At 44.9% G+C, this 25307-nt stretch overlaps 1 protein-coding gene and 1 long non-coding RNA gene across 2 annotated transcripts in view; one reads left to right on the top strand and one right to left on the bottom strand.

The window, feature by feature from the left end:
• Positions 1-242: 242 nt before the first annotated feature.
• Positions 243-6036, bottom strand: LOC118971516 (uncharacterized). Its single transcript, XR_005059953.2, has 2 exons — positions 5170-6036; positions 243-736 (listed from the first exon to the last, which is right to left on the bottom strand). It is a non-coding gene; the product is annotated as an uncharacterized lncRNA (long non-coding RNA).
• The window catches only part of LRMDA (leucine rich melanocyte differentiation associated), a 1121568-nt gene continuing 1101625 nt past the window's right edge, over positions 5365-25307 (top strand). Inside the window, exons 1-2 of the mRNA XM_073240793.1 lie at positions 5365-5380; positions 11443-11543. The gene's annotated coding sequence lies outside the window, so the exon portion shown is untranslated. The remainder of the gene's footprint in view (positions 5381-11442; positions 11544-25307) is intronic.

Raw genomic sequence — 25307 nt, 5'->3', positions numbered from 1 at the left:
ACAAGGTTTGACCAGCAGCTCATCTGATTCACAGTCTCTGGTGCTGGTAGTGCCAGGTGGCACTGACCCTTGCTTTGCCCCTGGCTCAGAGCTGAAAAGAGAGCTGGGACTCCTTTTAGAGAAGTGGGAAGAGACTATGAATTAATATTGGTAAATCACACCAGAACCCTCATATGTACATTATTATTACTGCCCGCCATATATTTTAAAATAATATCTGTAAATAATTATAAAAATAAATCTCAGTGACAAATTTTTTATTATTTTATTTCCAGGAACACATTTATTCATCATAATCTCTAGGTAGGGCAAATTGGAGCATTGGGTAGTGAATACAATTTGCAAATAGGCAATGTAAGTAGAGAGAAAATTAATATGTATTCCTCAGTGCTCTAAAAGGAGAGGAAGAACATTAACAGCCATTTCCTTGAAGATATAACTTTGAAAATGTTATTTCTGATCCATCAGCATGGGGCTCCATATGAGGGAAATGGTTACAATGTGACAAGAGGCGATTAGATGTGAAATGGTATCTTTCCGGTGCTCCTCCCCAGTCTCTCACCCTGTTCTTACTGGCTTATAGGAGGAGTCCTCTTTCATTTTCTTCACAGGATCAGAGTGTTCTGGCCTGGGGGGATCCATTCATTTGCTGGATGACCTTGGGCAAGTCCCTTCTACTTGTTAGGCCTTAGTTCTTCCTAAGTAGTCGGAGCAGATGATTTCCAAAGCAGTGCATCTGGATGATCAAAAATCCAAATTACTTGGGGTACTGGAGAACAATACAGATGCTAGGGCACCGCTACTGAAACAGAATCTCATTTGCTGAGTTCCACATATTTTAATTGAGGTTAGGGTAGGCTCTTTAGCCTCTAAGTGGCAGAACCTCTCCAAGCCAAGGTGGGATTCCGGAAAGGTATCCGGCGCTTAGACACAGTGTGTCTCTCCCGTGGCTGGACAATACAAAATTGAGCAGGTTCTTCACGTAAATGTTGCCTTTCTTTCTAAAATGTCCAATATAAGCAAGTCAGAGATGACTTCCCTCTTGAACTCAGGTATAAACTTGAAGTATAGAGCAAGTTTCAGGCAGATTGGGGAAAAAGATGTGTTTTTCATTACTGTTTTCAGGATTTGTGAAAATAAGGCTGAGATTAGCAGATAGAAATTTCAGTTGTGAATTTTCTTTTCCTTCCCCCTCCATCCAATCTCCTCCTTTCTTGTTTTTAATTACAAAAGTAGTATATGCATGTTGCAAAAATCACAAAAGAAAGGAGTAGTGTGAAAAGCAGAAGCCCTTTTCCCAGTCACCTCCAAACTTGCTTCCTTCCCCTCTCCTTGCTAATGTTTGCCTATTAATAGGGAACAACAGCAGATTCTTTTTAAGATCCTAAGAGAAGGGAACTTGGAGGAACTGAGAACTAATAATAATAGTAATATTAATTATTATTATAATAGTAACCAAATGACATTTGTGCAATGAATACTCATGCCAGACATGATTGCATTTAACATATATATTTAAAAATTTAAATTGTTCAGTTGGGAGATCAGGGAGGTGGTTTGGAGCAATGACCATGCTCAATCCATGCATGTATAGGCAAATATTGCAGAGAGAGCCCTGGAAACCTCTCCTCTTTACTATACTTCCTAAAATCCCTCCTTTAGACTGAAAGGAGGCTGTGTCAGCAACAAAGAGCATTTTGTATGCAGACATGCAGATTAAAAAAAAATTGAAATCTGAATGTGGTGAGTCTGAACTAGGGGCTGGGGCATGATTAATTGCAGCAACCATCTTAACCTGTCCAGGGGCTGGGCCTGAAAGAAAGGAAGCCCAGCTGAATAGAAATTCTGCTAAGGAACACTAATAAAACTTTGTTAACTGGCCCTGTCCTCTCAGCTGCTGATGCATAGAGTTGGAAGATTAACGCTGCTTCTGGCCGACCCTAGAATCAACTTCCTTGATTGGAAATAAACAGGATCTTCCTTTTTTGTCCCCAGGAATGTGAGGAAGAACTCTAGGGGAAAGAGCCTTTTCTGCCAAAGAATAATAATAACAAAGATGACAGTAGGAATAAAATATTGCTCTTTATCAAGGATGATAAGGAAATGTCCTGTTTTATGTGTTAAACCTTCTTACTCCCCATATGCATATGTAAGAGCTCCAGAGTTCACAGGCCCAGGATTTCCAGCCCAGGTCTGATTTGAAGTTTCTGTGCTGTGTTCCTCATGAGTACACAGTAGAAATTGGGTGGCATGTCTCAATTTTGGGTTCAGAAAATAGGCTCACAATCCCAGATCTTTTTGCAAATATATGAGCACAGATTCTTCAAGGATTTGTCTTAGTCATATGTCCCCTGGTGCCTAGCACAGAGCCTGGTCCTTGGAAGTGGAGGCAGAGGGGCTGTGGAATCATGGTGTGTGGCGGGGGAGCCATTTCTCAGGTAGCCATGGAATAGGGTGAGGGGACTGGGGAAGAACCTGGATGACTGCCTGAGCTGTCCCCTTCCCTCAGTGTTCCTGGAGCAGGGACAGAAAGAGCAGAGTTCAAGAAGCCCCAGGAAGACTTGTCTCCTTTGTTTGTTCCTGTAAATGGAATCACTTTGTCCACCTCCTGGGCCAACCTTATCTCGGCATTCCTTGCCCTCACCTCTTCCTAAGGGAAGGCCACATTACCTGAAGAACTTTACCTTTTCTATTTCTATTTAATTTTCCTTTTGCTCAAGGTGATGTGGACATAGAAGGATATCCTCTACTCTCCCCTTCCAGTCTTCCTTGGTACAGAGATGCAGATTTTCTCCTTCTCCTCCCCTGCCTCTCTCCTTCTCCATTCCCGCTCTTCCCCCTTCTTGTTCTTCTGTAAACTAACTTCCAAAATTTAAGGGGAGCAAGGAGAGGTGAGTACAGTCCCTTTCTGGAGGAGCCCCCCTGCCACTACATTTAGCAAATTTCTACTCTGCTCAATAACTTTCAGTTGCTCCCTATTGTCATCATTTACTCTTCAAACACTGAAGCCCACTTCAATCTGACCTACCCTTATTTTTTTTGTGATTTTCCCAGTTATCTTTTCCCTATAGTCAACTGGCCTCTTCTGTGTGTTCACTTACTTAGTGGTGACAAGAGTGGATGGGGAGGCATTCTTGGCAAAACCGACAACTAAAAGCCAAGTGAGGATGGGAAAAGTGGGGAAAGAGGCAAGAGAGGTAAGGGTTGATGAGATCATAGAAGATCTTGAGGGTACTAGAGATTTTAGACTGTATTACTAGTTGATTTGGAGCCATTGAAGTCAATGGAGGAAGAACTCCAGATTCAAATTGGGCTTTTAAAATGATCACCTTGGGGCTACGTAGAGGAAGGGACAGGGAGTCTGGAAAGGTAGAAAAGATCCCAGCCTGCCTTGGCATCACTGGCAGATAATGGCTGCATAACAGTCTATGCTCAGAAGACAAACCATGTTTGGAGGCAAGGGCATGGATGAGATCACCATGGAGCACCCTGCTCCTAGGGAAGGGATGGGGGTTCCAATTTCATCTTTGAGTAGGTTTAAGGCTGTCTCCACATGTTCTCCCCTGCTGGTCAGAGCCCTTCTAGGGTGAAAGGTGCCTGGGCTGGGGGTGGGGGGATGCTGAATATCATGACTGTCAGGGTCTGGGCCCACTTCTTCCTTTTCAGGCAGGAAAGGCAGACAAGAGTGGACAACAGACCAGAGAGGGTGCATCCAGCAGGAAAGGAGGGAGGAGTGTTAGGAGCTGGTCCATGGGGCAGTAGACCTTGGAAGATTCCCTTTGATCCCCCTTATCTCTGGAGGACAAGCTTTCTTTGCTGGCCTGCAGGACCTTTTGTTGCAGCACTTCCTGGAACCCCCCAAAGTAAACACAGCCAAGCCTGTGTTCTTACAGCTCCACTTTGCTGTATCCGCTTCTCCCAGCAGGGAGAGGGGCAGGCTGGTCAAGCCCTCAGAGGTCAATACTGCTCATCAGAAGGCAGAAAATAAGGGCCCACATTACAATGTGTTGGCACCAGGCCTGAGAGTCGATGAGAGCCACAAAATGCTTAACCACGATCATAATTATTGTCATCAGCCACGCAACCAGGGGTTTCTAAGTGCTGTTTAGATATACGGAACAATGATACCCTCCTTCACAAAACGGGGAGCTACAATTATCAGTAGGTCTGCTGGGTTGAGGTGCCTGCAATGTGTATGAGACCTGGAGTCTGGCATGTCAGGACTCTGTTTTCCTTTCTTTATTTGAATGGTGTCTGTACCCACTGGAATGAAGGGAGCAGGGTGGAGAGGGCAGTGAAGGCTGGCCTGGCTCTGAGATGCAATAGAAGACATGTGGTAATATGATAGCAAATACGTTTCCGGTAGAACCTTTGTGCAGGCTGGGATGGAGGTACGAAGGCAAAAGGAGGCATGGAGAAAATGTGGATCCTTGCAGTTGAGGACAGGCATGACTTTCCAGTTACCTGGCCACTGGGCCTGGTTTCTTTCAGACAGGAGGCAGGAGTGGCCACTTTTCCCTTCCCTCTGAGTGGAAGGTGTGTGTGTGTGGGGGGGGGGGGGTTGCCCCTGTGGATGACTTTGAGCCTCACTAATACCTATTCCTTGTGAAGAGGGAGAGAGTAAGAGAAGCCTGAGATTTGAGGACATTTGATTCTCCTTCCCCAGGATTTATTACTGTCAACTGGGGAGCTTAATTAGTGAGCCAGCACTTTATTTTTAGGGAAATTCAATTCCTCTCATTTCTCCCTACAGGTGTCTTTTCAACCTTACCCCACCAGGTGTCCTTTCAACCTCTCACCCCACCCCCCTTCCCGCAAAGTTGGGGAGGGGAGTTCCAACCAAGAGGCCCCACCCCCCTGGAGCTGAGGACAGTTATGTAATAATCTGTATTGTGACATATAGTAAAGGCCTCGTGCCCCCTGCAAACGGCGCAGTTGGGGCCTCCCTGATAGGAAGTCCTCGCCCCCCAAACTGAATCCCCCATTAACACAGCATAGCTCTGGGGACAGAGTTTTGGGGGACTTCCTAGTCTTCTGACCCCTCATGGGGTGACAGGGGCCTGAGACACCCGGGGGACACGGGGAAGTTCAGGGGTCACTTTCTCCCGCTAGGACGCAGACGCCGCGGGCCACCTGTTGCGGCGCGCGGTGGAGGGTGCGGATGCTCACCTGCGCGAGAGTCGGCCCCGGGACCTTGGGCGTGCGCGCCGAAGAGCCGAGGTCCTCACGCCCGGCCAGCCTCGGGCTTCCGCCGGGTCAGCTGACCGCTCAGTGCGGAACTGTGCGCTCGGCCCGCGCTGCCAGCCGCCGCCGCGCTCCGCGCTGGGTGCCGCGCGTCCGCCCCGTCGCCATGGCCGGGCTCGTGGTCAGTGGAACTCAAGTAAGTCCGCCCCGGGCGAGCCCCGCCTCGTTTGGCACAGTCGGTGCGGGTAGAAGCGCCGCGGCGACGGCATCCCCAGGTTAAACAGGGCTCCCAGCTCAGCCTCGGGGCTGCGCCTGCGGTGGGGAGTCCGCGAGTACCCAGGCCTGCCCCAGTTCTGGGAGGACGGAGTCCGTTTGGGGCCTGGCCCACCCCTGGCCGTGGGCGGCGAGGGAGAGGCCTCCCAGTCACCCAGGTCCCCTCCACCTCTCTCTGCCCCTAGTGCTCACTGATCAGGACTAGCCGGGCCAACGTTTCCGTCAGGCTGGATGGCAGTGCCCACAGCCCACATGGTACTTTGAAAGGGCTCTCGAAAAAGTTTGCCTTCATAATTGGAAGAAAAAAATAACTTTGGTCAAAATGTTTTAATATATTCGTCTTTATGCCAGTGCAGTTTTAAAATGTAAGTTTTAGGTTTAGGATTTTTTTTTCTTTTTTTAATGGAGGGAGGAGCCCAGCCCATAAAGGCAAAAAGTTCCTAGTGAAAATCATGATGCACCCCTGTGGCCTCTAGGTTGGGGGGCTGTGCTCCACACTGGCTCTGGCTCCTAATCATAGGTGCCTTATCCAAGGCAGGTAGATGGCTACAGTCCTGCAGTCTTATTTCTGCACTTGGCTCCTTGAACAGGTAGGTGTCTGTGGGAATGGCAACACCCCAGTTTCAACCCCGAGTGACAAATACTGAGCTTCATTTGCTTTCAGCCCTGTTAGCGAAGCCTCATGTGTTGCTAGTCATTGCTGAAGGGCTATTCAGCCACACTGGGGCCAGGTGCTTTTACCTGCTGGAAAAGCCAGGTTTCTCTCGAACTTGATTAACCCAGCCCTCCTTCCCACCTTTCCCTGCACATCCTAGAGAAACAGTTCCAAGGCTTTGAAGCTCTCCCCTTGGATTGCTTAAGGCGGATAGTGTCAGGCACAATTAAATTTTGAGACTACTTTGGGCTAAAGGGAATGTCTTCTCACTCCTCAAGAGTTCAGAAGTGATCAGGCCAGGGAAGTACCTCTTCCGGAGAGGTTAAAATTGAAGGGTCTTATTTAGCTGACAGGGAAAAGGGGCTTAAGGGGAGTTACTATGGCTGCCCAGAGGATGGGACTGAAGGAGAGGGTCAGGAACGGCCCTCATGTCCCCAGACACCAGGTCTGTGCACTTTGGGCCCTTGGAGACTGATTCAAACAGATGGAGCTGCTGGGGAGGACCTGAGAAGGCAGGCTTCTGGGGAGTTAGGGCCCCAGTGTCTGAGGCTCCTAGGCCAGTGCATCTGAGTGGCTGTCCCAAGGTTAGAACCTCTTTTAGCATTTTGCCCCTTGCAGTTTTAATGGCAGCCGTTACAAGAGGTAGTGCCGTTAATGTGTGTCACATGGTATTTCTCAAACTTTGTAGACCTTTCTTAAAGGACAAAAAAAAAACTTCCCTAGAGCTTATAGTGTTGTTATTGTTTTTATTACAGAGTTGCTTTAATCTACAAACATAGAACCAGGTAAAACTGTTTTCTAAGTTCATCTTTAGAGAACTATAAACCCCTAATAAAGGGATGGTTTAAGTGCAAAGAAAAAAACCATAACACCACTAAAATTAAAATAAACAATTTAATGAGATGGATGGTGATTTTTTGCTGAAACTAGGTCAATGCTTGCAGTGCCACTGAGTACTGAATGCTGTTGTCCTGGGTTTTAGGAGTTCCACAGGCCTATAACAGGCCTCCCTCCAGTATTCTCTATCAAATCTTTCCATTTAACACGTATCTTCATTTGGTCTTCTTTTGGCTTGAATGCATCATTTATATTCAACATAAAGTCCTCAATACTTTTTTCCACTAGTTTATGACCAAGTAAAGGCATCAATGCAATTGTAGACAAATGCAAATTTGGAATTTGGGGACTGAAATCTTGTGCCCAAGATACATCAGCATAACAAATCCCTTCCATAAAGATACTACTGGTCTGATCAGCAATGGCCACTAATGCCAAGGACAGTTCTGTGTACTCTATCTCATTCCTATGGGTAAATTGAGGATAATATGTGACACATAGGGCTATTTCATGAGGATTGAATAAGCACTTAATGTGTGCTAAATTATTCTTAATACCTTTGGAGGCAGTTAGTGTTAGACTGGTTTATGGAAGAGGAGACAGTTTCCCTGAGGTTGTGACCCACCCAAGATAACAGCCAGTAAGCAGCTTGGGGACCCAGACTCCTGCCTTAGGACTGTGTCTACTGACAGAGCTGGAAATTTAAATCCAAAGATCTTCCCACCCTGGGTAGGGCCAGGCATCATAAAATAATCTCTCAGTCTGACTACTGACACACCCAGCAGCCCTAAAAATGTCTGGGGAGTTAGACCATCCCAAACACAGAGAGAAACCAGCAGTCTTCTCCAGTTTGGTAATTTCCTGCAGCTTCTGTTCTGAGGGGCTGGGTATGTGTATGTGTGGGAATCTTGTACAGACATTCCAGTTTTTCTCTCTGAGGTTCCACTCTATAGTGGTCTTTAACTTGATATATTTTTATTCATTTCCCCAATAGAGGTATCCTTTTCTGTTGTCATTCCACACAGGGTGGAAGTCTTGGAGTACAGATTATATAAGGTTGGCAAATAAAAAGTACAAAAGTTGGTTCCTCAGTTCAGTCTAAATCAAGATAATTGGCTAAATGCAATGACTTCTCTATCTGGATGTGTTCTTCTGTGCCCTTTAAGAATTATTCTCTACATCCCTTCTAGTTTGCTGAAGAAGCGAACTATTTTTGGTCTGGCTCCTTGGGCCTTGATTCTTGCATTAGGTGGTCCTGTGCTCCAAGAAGCTTCCTGATCTCCTGAGAGGTATTGTCTTCTACCCAGGAGCACCTCATAAATAAGTCTCTTTTCTCGCTGAGCACTGGTTGCAATGCCTGGCAGTAGCTGCTTGCTGCTTTTAAGCGTTTTCTAGCTGATTTGAATCCTTCAATGTGGTCAGCTTAACTCACATCTGTAAAAGCTTCTAGTTTATCATTGGGGTGGTCCAGGCATGCAGATGGCTTATCAAGTTGGTTTGCACACTAAATATTGGTCTTTGTGTGGCCTGGGAACGGGTTGTACTTTGTTTCATTTTCCTGGGATATTGTGCTGAGATCCTGTAATAAAGCAAGCTGATGAAAGTCTTGCCTGACTCTTTGTAAGAGATCTGAATGCTTCATGTCGATAGCTCTTCTTGGAGCTCCTACTTCCTCTGGAGGGAAATCCTACAGAAGAAAAAGGGAGCAAATATCCCTCCTTTTTCCAGGCTCTGACACTCTCCTGGGGGGCCTGCAACATGGTATCATGAAGTGGTTCTTGACTTTTCAGCTAAGAAGACTCATTTTAAAACCAAAACACAAGGATAGATTCACCATTGGCATTGTTGATCAAGAAAACACACGTCCACATGTGGATTTTGAAGCACCCTGAGTTGAAAGACCTTATTTCTGGTGCAGGACGTGGTCCAGGCTCTATCACTAAGAAGCTGTATTGCACTGGGTCTCTGGAGTCTTAGTTTCCTTGTATAAAACATGAGGCGTTTTGACAAATTGCGTTCCCACTAGATTTAGTCCTTGGCAAGTCTGAGGGAAGAACTCGGTTTCTCTGAAGCTCAGCTTCTCTGGTGTTATATCACATGAATCTTGACTGGTGATGACATGTACAAGATGGCAGTGCATGCTGGGTTGGAAAGGATGGGTTTTCTGGTGAGCACCATGGGCCTGCAGGTCAGTGTGAACTTACAGAAGCTGCTGCTGACTGAGTGGGCATCCTGAGGGAAATTGAACTCCCTAGATTGATTGGGGCCAGTCTGTCCTTGGTGTGTGATATCCATCTCTGATTGGAAGCACAACTTAATTTATTACACAAGGAGTTCTGAGGAAAGATGGCTCCATGTAGAGAGGAGAGAGACTGCTGGACTGGACTTCAAGCCCTTTACTTTTTAGCCTGTATCTTCCTGAGTCAGATTTTTTTTTTTTTTTGAGAGGGCATCTCTCATATTTATTGATCAAATGGTTGTTAACAACAATAAAATTCTGTATAGGGGAGTCAATGCTCAATGCACAATCATTAATCCATCTCAATCCTAATTCTCATCAGTCTCCAATCTTCTGAAGCATAACGAACAAGTTCTTACATGGTGAACAAATTCTTACATAGTGAATAAGTTCTTACATGGTGAACAGTACAAGGGTAGTCATCACAGAACTTTCAGTTTTGATCACGCATTATGAACTATAAACAATCAGGTCAAATATGAATATTCGTTTGATTTTTATACTTGATTTATATGTGGATACCACATTTCTCCCTTTATTATTATTATTATTTTTATTTTTAATAAAATGCCGAAGTGGTAGGTAGACGCAAGATAAAGGTAGAAAACATAGTTTAGTGTTTTAAGAGAGCAATTGTAGATGATCAGGTGTGTGCCTGTAGACTATGTGTGAATCCAAGCTAGACAAGGGCATTAAAACATCCACAGATGCAGAAGATTTCTCTGAGTCAGATTATTTTATTGGAGTCAGCTACTTTTCTGTCCCTTCTCCTCACTTTCTCTTCTCCAGGAAAGAAGTTACTGGAGAGTAAATACAGTATACTGTGTTGTCAGCAGTTGAGACATGACTTGAAAAACTGAGGGTTTTGGGGTGAAATATGTATTAGGTTGAGCCCTGTGAAAGCTGTTTTTGTAGTTCCACAATGATTGTCTATAAGTAATTCATATGTAATATCTGAGGGCATAAGATGGCCACCATATTCTTGTTCCTCATGAGGGGTTTTGACAAATTGCGTCCCCACTAGATTTAGTCCTTGGCAAGTCTGAGGGAAGAACTCGATTTCTCTAAAGCTCAGCTTCTCTGGTGTTACATCACATGAATCTTGACTGGTGACATGTACAAGATGGTGGCGCATGCCGGGTGGAAAGGAAGAATAACCTCCTGGGTATAGTCTTTCAGTCATTCCAAGACATCCTTGTCTGTATGTGTTAGAAGAATGTGGATTTGTAGGGGGAAAGGATCAAGGCTGTAGTCATTTGACAGGCCTGGATTTCTACCTAGTGGTTGTGAGGAGGTTGTCTTGTAGGGAAATACCAGGTATTGTGACCCACTGGCTAATTCCAACCCATGGATTTGTTTTACGGGTTTTGGAATTAGTTGCCAATCCAACTGCAGGGTGCCATCTGTAAAAAGAGATTTCAAAGACTGAATGGTTGGGACAGTGAGAAAGCCCTCTGACCTTCCCACAGTCAGAAGTCCTAGGATCAAATTCAGTTCAGCTTCTTAATACTTGGGCACATACTAGGTTAATAAGAATAATATAAAATAAGTGAAAGAATGCCTAAGGAAACAGCACTGCAAGCAGAATGGTGTTGATTGCAAAAGCTTTCCTGGAGGAGAGACCTGGAAGCTCTGGCCACCCAGCATTGCCCCGTTGCCTTTGAATTAACTTTGTTCCTAGTGTGGAGGACATTTTGTACCCAGTGGTAATAGGATGGGATTGGCGGTCTTGGGAGGTTTTCTTGTCCAACCTTATTTGTTCCAGCATCCTGCAGGTTGAATGCTGTTAAGTGCATGTGCTGTGTCTTTTATGAGGTAATGTGCATAACAGGGTATTTGGAAGAAGGGTGCACAGTGAAGGGGAGGGAGAAGGAGAGCCAGTGGGGCAGCTGTTGGAAAGGCCCCTGGGCGAGAGGCTGATCGCTGCGATTTTATCAGTGTGCTCTGATGTTGGGCTTTTTTTGGGGAGGCGGGGTGCGGGGAATGCTTGAATCCAGCCAATTTTAGTCCAGTTTCCATTGTGCTGGGATTAGTCCCCATCATGCTAAGTGTACCAGGAAAGGGGAGCTGTTGGCAGAATCCCTGAAGCCCTCAAAGCTGATTTGATCAGGAAAATAGCCACAAATGTGATCTTTCTGTGTGGAGGAGTGTGCGTTTAAAGTTGCAGAAGCAATCATCGGATCAATGACGCAGGTTTGTGAGCAGCTGGGTGATTTCCTTTTGCCACATTGTTTCTGTTCCATTTAATTTCCAGGTGTCCTACATAGGCCAGGACTGCAGAGAAATTCCAGAGCACCTTGGAAGGGACTGTGGACATTTCGCAAAGAGGCTGGATCTGAGCTTTAACCTCCTGAGGTATGTAACCTTCACAGGATGCAGAACAGGCCTGGGAGGCTGTCCCCCTGGTAATAGCCTGCAGATGAAAGTCAGATGCATAGGGTGCAGGGCTTTGAGACATGCGGAATCACACCCCGAAGGTGGGACTGCTTCAAAGGATTCTTCAGGTAATCTCTTTGCACCACCAGTGGGCAGGAGCGGCATTCATCCTCCAGGAGACCTCCGGGAGGGAACATACTTTCGCTTCATCCTTTTCCTTCTTACTGATACTCATGCAGACAAGTGAGAATACTCTTGGGGAAGGAATGGGATAGAGCCAGCAGGAGTGATTTGGGAGAGTTTAGGAATGCTTCCAGATAATTCCATCTCCCAAAGATTTGCCAAATCACCGGTAGGGTGTGTATATGTGTGTGTTTTCTTTCTTTTCTATTTTTTATGAATTGGAAACCTTGAATATTTGTGGTGATTTCTCCCAGATGGTATTTCAAAGTAATTCAGACACTGTCAGCATGGGGTGAGTGGAGGGAAACTCTAACAACTGTATCAATCTTGGCAAAGGTAACTGTGATCATACTTATTATTCCAATGGAGAGCACAGCTATTTCATTTCCTCCCACAGGTTGTGCGTTGTGACTCACTTTTGGCTTGGGGGAGGGAAGTTGGAGGTACTTGGAAAGGAGGTATCTGGTGGGGTAATGCGCAGAGGCCAAGGGGGTAGTGGCTTTTCCTCCTGACAAGCTGGTTCTGTGAAGGACTTTTCTGCCTAAGTGCTGCCTGAGAGCTGTGCGGCCCTCTGAAGGGAACAAATCGTCTTGTGATGGAAGGCGGACGAGGAGCCTGAATTTCATCCCCAGGGTTCAGGTATGTTCCTGCTTCCATGCCTTGGAATCTTTTTTTCCTCCCAGCTTCTGAGTTAGGAATTAAGCTTGGGAATTAAGAATTTGAGAGAAGATGGACAGAACCATTAAGGTTCCAGTGGGCAGTGTTTAAACTAAGCCAGCAGAGCTGCTTGGGCTGGTGCTCAGGAGCACAGGGCCGTGCTGGTGAGATACACTGTCTCCAGCGAGGGGCCTCCGGAGGGTTATGTAGAAAGAGAGGGCACTGTGTGTGTGTGTGTGCACTCTCTGATGCCCAAAGTGTTTCTATGCTGCAGGGGGGCGGGGGCGTGTGGTGACTGAGAGGTTGCAGAGTAATGCATAGTGATAAGAGGATGCCAAACACATGCTGACTCTAAAGAAATTAAGGATCGTTTTTGGTCCTAGTACCCACGGAGAGGACAGAATACACAACCTGGAGTGGACTATGCCTGAGCCCCATGTGCGCCCTCAGTAGCCCCCCAGCATGGACTCAGACAAAGGGTTCTTTTGCCTGGGCTTTGGAAAGTGTTCCTCCAAGGGCATGGGCATCGTGCCTCTGACTGGTGGGAGCCCGGATGTGGGTTTGAGGGGGCTGGGCTCTGTGAGGATTGTCAGTGGGCACTGGTCATGGGACTCAGCTGTCAGGTTGGAGGAAATGGAAGCACCTTTGTCACACCCCGAGGCCCTGCCTCCCTTTGGGAGAGAGGGGGCTAGACTGTGTGTGTGTGTGTGTGGCAAGCAGGGTCAGTAGTGAGAAGGGGTTCTTGGTACTGGGGAGCTGGATCTATAGGGATTTATCATAGACAATGACGGGTCTTGGAGGCAGTGTGGGGAAGGTCGGTAACATGGATTCAGAGGGAGAGAAGTTAAGAATTTCATTTTGTTGAAAACATTTCTGTAGTGGTGAGTTTGAGTCGCTCTCATACCTGGTCAGGAGCGTGTTCTTGTCAGTGTGTGCTCTCCATGCTGTGTCATGCCTGGGTAGGGGCAGGGATGAGAAGTGGAGGAGGGGAGGTCTGAGGTTCAAGAAGCGTTTACATTAAGACTTGGTTAAGTTGGAGGGAGTTAGAGAAAAGAGCAGAGGAAAGCAATCCTGACTTAATGTGGGCATGTTTGGGATTGGATCCTCGTTGACCATGTTCATTCACTAAAGGGGAGGGAGCACTATGTCTCTTGGGTGTCAGGGAGATGTGAGCTCACTCAGGCACTGGTCTCTCTTTGCCTTCAGCTGGATCTTACAGACATTGTAGGTGGTTAGCTGACTCTTCTTTAAAAAGTTAAGTGGAAGAGGAGAGAGACTAGGGAGAAGGGAAGACAAAGAACATAAACTTACCTTCGAAATAAGTATGTAATGGATGAGTCAAGCCCACCAGGCTGCGGGGGTCCTCATTTCCACATGAAGCATTGAGAACCCCATCTCACGCCCTGTGGAAAGCTCTCCCAGCCCATCCTCACGCTTGCTGTGGGATCTGGGGGAACGTATCTCTTGGTCCATCTGCCCTGCACCCGGAGTCCCCAAACCCCCCTGCTCTACCTCACCAGTCTGTTGTCTGTGGTTCTCCCCTGGGCCTCCTGTCTGGTCCCTCTGGGACACACCTTTCCCTTCTCCAAAGCCCAATCTAGTATTACTGTGCTACAGACTTTTACTGCCAGTTCAAAGTATACTGTGGGGAGGTGGTGTGGCAATTGTAGCACAAGGCAGGAGGCAAGTATGGGATAGAATTGTTCCTGGAAAGCTTTTGGGTACCGCGTTGCTATAGAGAATTTTTCCCTGGCCGTGCCTCTTATTAGGGTCAGGCCGCCTGCATGTGACCAGCCTCTTTCTCTCCTTTTTACATTATTTACCATTTTCCTAGCACTACCCTCAGAAACACGAAATTCTTCTCACTTTGTTTTATACAGGAAAAATTACTGCCCCCCCCCTTTTTTTAAGAACCACTCTGCAGGCTTCCTTTTCACATCCAGAGTCATTTCACAATATTGTCTGATCAGAGCAATACCCCCTCATACAAATTTTGCTACTCCCATGGTCACAAAATTAGCTGTAGTTCGTTTGTACCTTAGGATACAATTTGCTTTTAGGCAAGAAGTTCTTTTTATTCATTTTTTGAGTAGTTTCATATATTCATATGGTACAACCTTTAGAAGGAGCAAACATGTAAACAGTGAAAAGAAAGTCTCCTTTACACTTGTGTCCTTGGCACCTCCTACCCCAGTTCCCCTCTACAGTTAACTACTGTTGTTTTTTGTAGTCTTCCAGAGACATTCTGTGAATATACGAACGTTTGAATTTCTTCTTATGTGGCCAGATTTGTATTACTTTTGCCAAGATGGTAAAGGGAGCCACCAGGCTTCAGTTAAGCACTCATGTTAGAAACATCCTTCTTTATTGTCTTACTATTGATTCATAGCTATAAACCATCATTATTGGTAATCTCATTCATAGAAGTGATGGTTGTGCTGATTTCTCCCTATGGCCACACCACGTGTTTATGTCAGAGGAAAGGGTGATTTATGGGTTATAAGCTCTGAACTTTTGTTTTAAGTCACTATATGTATGTATTTTTTCTTTCCATTACCTCAGTCTTCTGTCTTCCATTAACTATTGTGAATCTTCCTCTGCTTATGTTGGGCTTTCCAATAGTAAACTGCTTACCTCTCCCTATAGAAGGTTGTGGAAATTCAGACTGTATTGTTTCTATGACTCTGTCCTGGGGGAGTGGAAGTCCCTGGAGCCAGGGTGTGCCTGGGACAGCTGGAATGGAAAGCAAGACAACAGATCTGAAGAAACTTTCTGGCTCCCTTAGAAGAGTCAAATGTTCTTCTCTTCTACTTTTTCAGCCCAGATCTTTCCTCCTGGACATGATTCCCAGGGGCAGGGTCCTACCATCCACTGTAAAATGGGGATGGAGGATTTAGAGAACTTATCAGGTAACCACCGAGAGGAATAGGGTTGCATCCTGAACTTGAATGCATTCATGATGATGAGTCCCATCTACATCTGCATGAAAGTGTACTTTAGATCTTATTTTTTGAAGACAATTAAAAAAAATGAAACAGTGATTGGTATGGAGCCTTGGAAAACTCAGAGAAGTATGAAGGAAACCCTCTTTCTCTCAAATCACTGATAAAATCTTACCATCCAGAAATCACCAGTTAACATTATACTGTCTTCTTGTCTTTTATAAATGCCAAGTGTTAAAAAAAATGATGCTGTTACTTGTGTTGGAAGAATTTCTTCCTCTCAATAAATACTGCATTACAGTTTTCAATGGTTTCTTATTTCTTAGTGTTGGACATTTAGATTGTTTCCAGATTTTTACTGTTATAAATATCCTTACAGTACTCATTGAATATGTCTCTGATTAGTTGATTGGGACAAATTCCTAGAGAGAATTGTCAAAGGGCTTTGATACAGATGTCTGATTGCCCCCAGGAGATGTTATACCAATTTTTGCTACCAAGAATATATGAATATCCATTGTCCCAAAACTCTTCCTTAGCTTGTTTTTGAGTTTTCACATTTTACTTTGCTGATCAATGAAGAGATCCTGTGCTTTCATCAGTGCTGGTTTCTGATCTACTCCCGGCAAAGAGGCCTTGTTAATGAGTTATTCCAGCTTCAGCTTTCCTCTCCTCTGATTAGGAAAAAGCAGAATTCTTGGCAGCCCCATCCTTCTCCTCCAAGGGCCCTGAGTAGTTTGGGTTGCCTGCTGAACTTGTTGAACACAGCTGGCAGAGTGGGGCTCCCATGGCAAACAGTGATACACCTGTGTCAATCAGGCAGTAAAATCAAGAGCATTTAATTGATTTATGGCAACAGGAAGTGTACGTTTTAAAAATTATTTGTGATCACATCTTATTTTAGCATCACTCTAGTGTATGCACTCGGTGGGGGAATTGCTTAGGAGACATTTCTTAGGTACAAGCTTGCTTGTTGCTCCCCTGGCTTCGGATGAAAGTGAAGGACTGGGGAGTTTGAGCAGCTCTAGTAAAAACAAAGGTGGTTTTGTCTTCCCTGCCAGCCAGTGAGTTGAATATGTGGTGCACTGTCAAAGCTTCGAGGACAGACACACCACCATTTCTATGTCTGTTAGGAACTGCTAGGTGAAATTAGGCCTGTGAACTTGCTGCTCAATTGGCAAATGAGCGGTGGAATTAAAGGGAACCAAGGCTTTGGGGTTAGAGCACCCTGGCTTGAAATCCTACTCTCACCAGTTACTTAATTGGCCTTAGGCTAATTGGAGAAATGCTGAGTGCTGTGTGAAGTGCCTAACAAATTACCTGGCACATAATAGGTCGCCAATAAACATAGCTATTGGTAGAGCTTGAACTTAATCACAGTGAGGCTAAAAGCCCAGGCTTGACCCTCCACAGGGGTCATTTCATTCTCTGGTAGTCACTGGCGTTCTTCATGAACTTGGGATTTCTTCTTCAGCAACTGAATGTTTGCTCATCTCTGCATCCTTTGGTGGACTTACAGGCAGAAATATGAAGAACCAGTGTACAGTTTGCCCCTTTCTCTTCTGCCTACTATGATCATAAATCTTGGGTTCTGATCAGAACCCCTTGCTGATCCATGTTGGACATAGATTGTGAATGAGAAGTCTGTGTCTAAGACATCAGAGAATTTGTGTAACATCATGTGGCCCATCCTAATAGATACAAATACCTTAGTTTTCCAATTGTCTTTGACATTTCATAGGCTATACCCATTCATCTCATACATATTTTCATACCCGCCAGCTAGGAGCATACCTTTGTTCATATTACAGTGGAAATGGGTGAGAGAGAAAATTTTCCACCCAGACTCTCAGGAGAATAGCTCAAAGGGCATGTTCTGTTAGTACTGGGTCTTTGTCAGCCATTTCTTTGTGGTCAGAGGCCTTGTTTGTACTTGTTTTCAAAACCCAATTACAGTGGTCTGATACCAGTAAGCCTTGAAAGGAAGAGAGCATGGTAGAAAAGGTAGGCCTTAGAAAGATTAAACTGTTAGTGAATTTCGAAGTAGTTTTAGGGCATTGATAATTGCACGGACACAAGGATCTATGTCTGTTGGAACTGGTATTCTCACAGGGTGATGCTGTGAAAAGCATCTTTTTTGTTCTGAGAACATCTTGGGCCATTCAAGTGTCTCCAGTTACCAACAGAATATAAAATCAAAAGGTGAAGTGGAAAATGACTTAACAGGTAGTATTTAAAGTTTCAGTAGCAAGTCTGATGGCCTGTATTCACAATTTCTGGAGTGACCTGCATGATTGTAGAACCACCAAAAGCAGTCTGAGGCAAGGAAGGGAGGGAAGATCACTGAAGGAACAGGCCACTGAATGAGCTTGAAATCGGCACCGCGCCTTCCACCAGAAAACGTCCTGACTTCCTGGGTTTCCACTTTGGCCAGAGCAAATGGGTTATTGAGCCACTGTGGGTGAGACTGGGCTGGGGAAGTCGTGGGTGGTTGGAGAGAGTTGTCTGAGGGCCCGTGATGAGGCTCAGCTTTATCAGAGATGATAACCCCTGTCACTTGCAGTGTGATTTAGAAAGTGCTTTTGTACACATTGTCTCCATGTTGTCTATAGCATTTGCCTGTAGGATAAGAAATTCCCAGGCTTTTTGGTAATGGCTTTTATTTCCCTTCCCATCCATTTTACTGCCTCAGAATCTTGCGTTTAATTTTCCTTTCTTTTTAAAATGTCTCTCCCTGAGCCTTTTGAATCTTAGGCTTCCTTGCTCCACCTTCTCCCTTTGCCCTGTGGACTTCACTATGCACGCGGGCGATGCTACCCTCCATGCTGTCAGTGTGGCTGTTAGCAGTGGGGATTCGGCAGGAGAAGGAGAGAGACTGGCAAGCTTAACCCTTTCCAACTTTCTCCTCACTGGCTTTCCATGTTCTCCACCACAGTGTTGGGGGTAGGAGCTCTCCTAATATTTAATGGGTGAGGCCAGGGATACTGAATGTTTTGCAGGGCATAGGACAGCCTTGGACAAAAAAGAATGCTCCCTCTTTCATGGCAGCTGCACTTTGTTGAGAAATACCTCTGAGTCCTATTGGAGGTGGCTTGTAGAGTGGCTCTCTTGATGAGTTTCACAATAAAGCAGTCTTGCAAATAAGTACCAAAAGGCCAATCGCCTCCACTCTTCACGGGAGTCTAGGGACAAGGGATCAAACAAGTGGCATCAGTCATCATGTTTGTTGTCTTACTGATAAGTAACCAATAGTATATAGCACTTACTACTACATGCCAAGGCCGGGATGAACACTTAACATGTTATCTCATCCAGTCCTCCCACCAGCCTTTGATGATGGGACTATGATTGCCCACATTTTACAGACGATGCCCAGATAGGGGAAGAAACGTGCCCCAGACTACTCCGTGGTGCATTGAGAGAGCAGGCATTAAATGTCCCCGGTGGGCTGACTTCAGCTTCGCAGTTACTCTAAACTGCTTCTCAAGATATAATCTGTTATTTTCTTTTTAAAGAAGATGGGCAACCATTTCCAAGCCTATATTTCCTTGTGAGGGGGAAAGTTTTTTTTCTCTTAAAATCATGAGCAACCTGTGAAAATCACTGTAGTAAGGTCACAGTGGATCCTGCAGCTCCAAGTTGGAGTCCTCAAGAGTTCTATCTGATGAATTGCCTCCTCTTTCCTGTTTTTCCCAAGTCTTCCTGATTTGGAAAGTTTGGGGTTGGCAGGACCTCGTGAGATGTGGACTGGCTATGAGGTGGGGAGTTCCCTTGGGCTGTGCTCAAATGAGAGTCACTCTCATGGGAAGAAAAGGCTCAGCAGGTGCTGTGGCTGGACTATTCAGTGCCCCAGCCTTGGGGCCGGGGAGCCCTGAGACAGATGATGCATCATGAGTTTTGAGTCTGGAGGGAAGAGAAGAGGTGTTTGTGTCCATGTGTGAGTGTGTACTTGCATGCACGCACCCACCGTCTGCTGAGCCCCATTCCTCTAGTCCCCCAGGGACTGCTGTGTTGGGGATTTCAGCTGTCCCTGCTCATTTATGATGAAAGGGGAGCGATGATGCTTTTTGCTGGGTGTCTCTTTAATTGTAGGGATATAATAACCACAATTTCTCCCAGGCTGGGACTTATCTAATAAAAGGTCTCTTCTATCCCAGCTGCTTTGTCTTCCCCTTCACACTCCCACCCTTGCCATAGCACAAGGTCACTTAAGGTTTTAAATGAGGGAGACACACATATGTTGAGGTTTCATTTAGAGTTTATATATATATATATATATATATATATATATATATATATATAAAAGACCCCTCTTCCTCCAGGCCCATCATTATGGAGATCAGCTACATGCCACCCACTTTTTTGTACCACCTCCCCTAAGTTCCTCTCTGAGTTTATACAGAACCCAATTTTTCAGTCTCCTGGGTGTCTGCTTTTTCTCTGGTTCTGAAGAAATAAGAGATGGGTAGAGCAGGGAAGACCAACAAAAAAGGTTAAAAAACAATCCGCAAACCATTCTTGAGATAAAGCAAGACTTCTTAGAAACAATTGGAGGGGAGGCAGGAGAGGGGGTGTTAACCCCCACATGGCCCATTTTCTGCAGCTGGAGAAGTGTTTTAAGAAAATGCACCATTGTTAAAACTTTTTTTCCTTGATGGATTTATTTATAAGGTAGAGAAATATTTTCTCCATAATTGGGTAACTCTTAATAGTAGCAATTGCATATTTATCAGTGTGAGGGGCTGTTATTAATGTAACTGTCAGGCCCAAACACATTTCTGCATTAAATCCATTTAGTATGTGCATTATTCGGGCTCGAATGTCACCGGGACATCAAAGCCCTGTAGGCATGGAGAGCTCAGTGCCCTGCTGTGGCTGCCGAACAGGCCCTTGATCAATAAATGTAACATGTTAATGCAGAGCAAATAGAATAAAAGATTTCTTTGACAAGACATGAAAAATCACCTTGTGGCAGCTGGCATGTGATGCCGTTTCTGGGGAGACACTAGCAAAGTTGATCTGACAAGTAAAGAGGAGAGATGATGGTTGTAAGGTGCTTTTGTTTCAAACTTCTTTCTTGACCTGTCAGGTTTTGAAGGCGCCTCAATGGCTCTTTTTTGTCATGTGAAAATTGTAGTCTTAGGTAGTTATGAAGCAGTTATCTCTTCTCAAATTGTGAATGCTGCTGTTTAATTGATTCACTTAGCATTTGAAACTGTCACGCATTAATAATTGCGAAATCCTGTAGATACTGCGCTAGTGTGTCATGCTTAAATGTGTAGTTATCAGAAAATTAATATCCTTAATGAACCGGTGCTTTCAAACTAACATTGCATGAAATCTCTTTTGCCCTTTCATTTGCTGAAGCCACATCCGCCAGTTTGCCGAGAATCACCTCTCGACAGTTTGCTTTCTTGATGCCCAACAAATGCCAGCTTTGCTGTGGGTACATCGCATGCTCAATGACAATAAATATAGTAATTATGCTGGAGTTAGTAATTAACATAATTGTAGTCAATTACGACAAATACAGTGCAGAGCTAAATAAATGAGAGGGGAGAAATTAGCAAGCTAATTGATTTATCTTTACTTGGCTTTCTATTACAACTGCCAGGGCTGTTTTTCTTGGGTTGGGGGGAGAGGAGGGGAAAAAAATCCCCACAAGGATTGTTTACAAATAACTGATTTTGTTTTGAAGTTGCTTTGTCTTTTGACTTATTATGTGTCACCCCCCCCCTCATCCCCCTCTGCTTGTAAGGAGAAAAAAGCAAAGAAAAAGAATTTAAATGCCCAGGCAACATTTTGGTTAATTTAACTGCATCAAGCTGAATGCAGCAGTTTAGGCAAGAGAGGATTTAGCTTTCGCTAAAGCTTGAAGAGTTAGAATTTTTTGCTTCTCAGCTGTTGCTCTGGTGTAAAAAAAAAAAAAAAAAATTTGTGTGTGTGTGTGTGCGTGTGTTTTAAGTCTCCATCAGCAAGATGTTGCTTTGCTGAATAGTACATTTGGAGGGTGTATATGCTTGCTAATTTGTTCAATTCTGTGCCTCTGGCTTGGCATATTTTACTTGGTCCAACCCCACTTGGTGTTATGTCTTCTTCCCTTGGTACCCAAAGAAGAGATGGAGGAAAGGAGTGGTCAGGGTGTGGGAGAGGGTAGAGGCTCCAGTGAAGACCCCTGGTCCACTTTGCCACATTTCAGGGCTGCTGGGGTCCCGGGCTGTCACATTCTTGAGGCTTCCTGGAATGTTTTGGTTGGGCTCTCAGCGCCCATTTGCCTTGAGTTGGTTTGTTCTGTGCGGCCTGGAGTCCTGGTTAGTGCTGCTTATTGTGTGTCTCTGCTCTTTGCCCACCACTTTCAACCCTAACTGCTGCTCATGCCACTCAGGGAGAATGTGTGTGTGTTTGGAGTTTGGGCTGTATTGCAACCTGTTTGTTTTCTTACAACTTTGAGAAAAAGGATTTAAAAAAAATTTTGCTTCTTGACACAGGATGAGGGCTAGTGGCCAGAGCTTTTTTAGGGTTAGAGTGCTTAAAATCTTACTCTGGTGTTACTTATAGTAAAAATTCAGTGCTTTTAGGACATGACAGTTAAAAAATAGTATCTGGAATCAATTCTCAACCTTATCCATTCCCCAGGTTATTCCCTTGAAAATTAAGCAGTTTAGCAGAGTAAAATTTGGTTTAAAATCTTTTATTTAGCTCTTCTTCCTGAAGATTCCACTGGGTTACATTTCTAGCCTGACATGAAGGGAGTTAGAGGCAGCAGTTTTACTTCTACATAGAGGACATGTAATAATGCATGACCTTGTGTGGATTTCAGGTTTTCAGATGCATTAAAAAGCTGCTCATGGATAAAGGGGCACAAAAATTCTCAATCATAATAAAAGTTGGTCACTGGGTTAGTAGTACAGCATGGAAAATACAGCCAATGATTCTGAAACATCTTTCTAGATAGTAACTGTACCATTTGGGATGAGGATTTAATAATATGGGTAACTGTTGAACCACTCTGTTGTATATCACAACCAATGTAAGATTGTATATCAACTATACTTCAGTAAAAAAAAAAATTGGAAACAAGAAAAAGAATAAATTGTGGCGTGATTTAAAAACTGCTCATATTTTAGCACACTGCTTAGTGTGGGCATTCTTCATGTGTACTTTATTTGGAAATCAATTTCTGGTATGAAATATTTATATAATAGGAATCACTTAAATTGTATTTAAAGTTTGCAGGCATAATGGCCTTTCTGATGGTCTCAAATTATTTTAGAAGATGTGTGGAACTTCTGAAGGGGAAAGACTTTCATTGTTGGGGGTAGGGAGAGAATGACATCTGAGACTTCAGACTGGTTTAGTTTGATGTGGATCAAGGAGAAATAAGGTGATTCATAGTTGTAGCTTTGTAAACCTCCCACCAAAAAAAAAAAAAAAAAAATTCTAGGTGTATCTCCAGAGAGGGTGTTCTTCTGTGAGTGCCTGTGAGAGGCAGCGGGGAGAGACAGAGAAAATGGGTGAAGGAAAACTATTTTGAGGTGCCCACTGTCAAAATGTGGTATTTGTAGTAGTTTTATTGTCATCTGCAGCCTCTACTCAGTGGCTGGTTTTTATATTGTCTTTTCTTCCGAATGATGCTCAGATGTAGAGCAGATGTGAGTGGGGAAGAACACAGGATGATGGAGAAGGAAGCCTTTTTAATTTTTTATTATTTTTGATTGGAGCTAATTTTGTGCTGTACAGCACGGGGGATACTTCAGATGTATTCCTTCCAGATAAGATGCTTTTCTGCAAAGGCACCATTTTTCCAAGACTCTTTTCTGTTTCACTGAGACCTACATCCCTCTAGATGCTTATATATGTGCATTTTGAGGCATTGTGTTCCTCAGAATTTTAATTGTTCTTTTTATATTTGTTTGGCACCAGCTCTGTGGGTTGAACTTCCTCAAATGCATTTGTGGGGTTGGTGGAGCAGAAGTGAGAGGGGTTAGAGTTAGTTAAGAGCTTTTGCTGTCTGTCCACTTTCTGAAAAGCTGGATTAGTGGGCATTTGCCTGCTTGCATGTCAGTCTTTGAGGGGGTACACTGAGATTGCCTGGTGGAGTGTTCATTTTATCTCAGGGGCTTGTTTTTCAGAATGTATTTCCGGTCCTTTCTAAGTGCATCACTGTGGCAGCCCGATTCCTCAGGATTATACCTCCTAAGAGCAGTGGGTGATCAGGACCCTGTGGGTGAGCCTAGGAGGGCACCCACTATCTTCATCTGGGCTGACAGGTGAATTGTATGTCTTTGTTGTTTCTTTTGAATTCTTCCCAGATGGCTGAGCTGGACCAACATCACAGACAGCTAACTATCCTTGCAGTTGTAATTGGAAATAACAAACCAATACTCTGAATTATTTTCTTGGAGGCTGGGTTCTCATAAGAAAAATCAGCCTTGCCTGACTTCAATTTGTCTAGTGTTCTGACCCTGAGGAGTAGTGCATTTGTTCCTGGAAGCCCTGGAAGAGTGACCGTAGGGATCAAATTAACCAAATAGCTTAAGCTTTCTCTTATTTTCTTCCTCTTCAGCTGGTAGGGGGAAGTCAGGCCTGGGTGACTTATGTTTTGGAGGAAGCCAGCAAGGGTTACAATGGTCTTTCCAGCTGCCACGTACAACTAGATCCCTCCATTGGTGTACCTCTGGGCAAGGTAGTCTTCAAGGTCTTTTCATGGCTTACACAGCCCTGGCCATAGATGGTCATTCAGCTGAGTGGAGGTAGGGACTGCTCAGGATAGCACGGTTCCCCCAAAGTTGCCTGGAGATGTCCTCAAGGGCTGAAGACTTGGATAATTGTTCTTTGCAAGTCCCTTCCTATTCATTATAGATATGTAAATATTGAGTGCATACAAGGTTCCTCAGCCCCTGGAACTTAGAGATGTGATGTTTCCCCTTGAAAAAGCTCACATGTTTAATGTGGAGCTAAAGGCTAATACAGGTGAAATTATTGGAGAACAATCCAGAGCCACTATCAAGTTCTATCAGAGGACTTGGAGAACTTTGCATTTCTCTCTTATTGAGGAGCATGGTTACTCCATCCACACTCTGGGAAGTGTGTTCTCTTTGAGTTAATGAGCAGTCTTGGGGAACCACATGTAGAAAGGAGGGTACCAGCCAGGCAGAGCAGGTGAGTTGGCCCAGGTGAGCCCTGGGGTGGCTGTCATACAGGTCTCTCAAGATACCTGTAGGACAACATAGTTCCATTACCTGCCAGGTTGTACTATCAGTCCTCGTGCTCAATAAAGTCTCAGGAGGGAGAATTTCAAAGGACACTTCATGAAAAGATTGGCACTTGGGTCACACCCTGGAGAGAGAGCAGAGTTTGCCACACTGGGTCTATAGGTAAACAGTTCACACAACAACAGGGGTCTGGGACCCGGCTTATCCTAAGTGGAGATGGTGAGACCCTGGTATATGTGCCCTCAGGGGTTTGCGGGAGTCCAGGAGGAGAGCAGCTGGAGAGCAGAGTAAGCACCTTCCCATAAGTGCAGACGTAAACACCCGTGCTGAGCAGAATGGCGGTGGTTCTGGGAAATAAAAGCTGGAGGAGGGAAGCTGACCAGGCCAGGTGTTTTGGGGAGGCCAGTCAAGCAAGGACTTGAGGGAGCTGTGGGTTCTTCCCCTCAGGCCTTCACTCTGGAGCGACAAGGCATGCGGGGGAGACAAGCCACCTCCAGCTGGTGGAGGGCAACCTGTTCCAGGCTGAGCAGGGACTGCGTGTCAGTGTGACACACATATGTGGTAATTACCCTGTTAGAAGGGTCACAGTTAATGCAGCTCCGTGACTCCTGCTATGAGAATCTGTGCCGCTTAGCACCCAGCAAGGCCCAGTAGCCTGGCTCTGGGCTCATTCAGAAGGGAAGGAACCCAAACTTGAAATCTCATCTCTCATCTCTCAGAAATTGCACTTCTTTCTTCTTCCATGA

The sequence above is a fragment of the Manis javanica genome, chromosome 7 (assembly GCF_040802235.1).
Source record: "Manis javanica isolate MJ-LG chromosome 7, MJ_LKY, whole genome shotgun sequence".
NCBI classification, from domain to species: domain Eukaryota; kingdom Metazoa; phylum Chordata; class Mammalia; order Pholidota; family Manidae; genus Manis; species Manis javanica.
The sequence above is the reverse complement of the archived record's forward strand: the minus strand, read 5'-3'. Positions and strand labels throughout refer to the sequence as shown.